Here is a 1,167-nt window from a genome sequence, read left to right as displayed (position 1 = left end):
CACACACACACACACACACACACATAGGACAGGGCTCTACATTTTTTCGGTGTACGAAATTCACTCACAATTCATTGGTCACTCCGAGGCTATAGTAGAAGACACTTGCCCAAGATGCCACGTGGTGGAACTGAACTCAAAACCACATGGCTGCAAAGCGAGCTTCTTAACTGCGCAGCTATTCCTGCGCTCTATATATGGAGGAAAGTACATTATGTTTCTACTAGATGATCCCGTGCCGTCAAAAATGACGGCTAATTGTTGTATTTTAGAGTTGAAACACTGTTTGATTTTCCTTTTCAGCGTTGAATGTTCACCATCCCACTTCCATTGTAGAAACACACACACACACACACACACACACATACGCAGAGTTGAAACGCCTCCACTACCAGTTCGCCATCACCCCTTCCTTCCTTATTCATCTATCACCACTTCTTTTATCATTCATATGTTGTGACAGAATAAAGCATGAGTATTTATTATAGTAGATATTACATTAATTAATTTCCATTTGTTTGCTTCAGATTATTTTTCTAGTTCAACGGTTGTTGCTCTCTAATAATTTTCCATTTATATCAAACTATATTTTGTTTTCCTGTGTATGGTGTGATAGGTTTATTCTTCTTATATCAACTTTGATGTGGTCACTTTCGAACATTCTTAGCAACTTCTTGTACTTTTCTTTTTCTAAAATTTTCCATTCTTTTAAATTCCAGTTGAAGCTCTAACTTATAATCAGGTTGGTGAGTGTATATATATCTAATATCTGATTTCACTCACTGAGTTCAGTTTCAAATATTAGTCTTACTCAGGGCAGTGAGCTGGCAGAGTCGTTAGCATGCCGGGCACAATACTTAGTTGTACTTCGTCCGTCATTACGTTCTGAGTTCAAATTCCGCCGGCGTCGACTTTGCCTTTCATCCTTTCGGGGTCGATAAAATAAGTACCAGTTACGCACTGAGGTCGATGTAATCGACCTAACTTTGTCTGTCCTTGTTTGTCCCCTCTATGTTAAGCCTCCTGTGGGCAATAAAGAAATATATGTTGTACTTTTAAATGTTCTCCTTCATTTCTCTGTATGCTGATTTTTGTCAGTTTCATCCTAAGTATTTACATGGGTGGTTCTGGTCCACTTCTCTGATTTATGTGACTGTATCAAGTTTA

The sequence above is a fragment of the Octopus bimaculoides genome, chromosome 5, assembly GCF_001194135.2.
Source record: "Octopus bimaculoides isolate UCB-OBI-ISO-001 chromosome 5, ASM119413v2, whole genome shotgun sequence".
Lineage (NCBI taxonomy): Eukaryota > Metazoa > Mollusca > Cephalopoda > Octopoda > Octopodidae > Octopus > Octopus bimaculoides.
Note: the sequence above shows the minus strand (reverse complement) of the source record.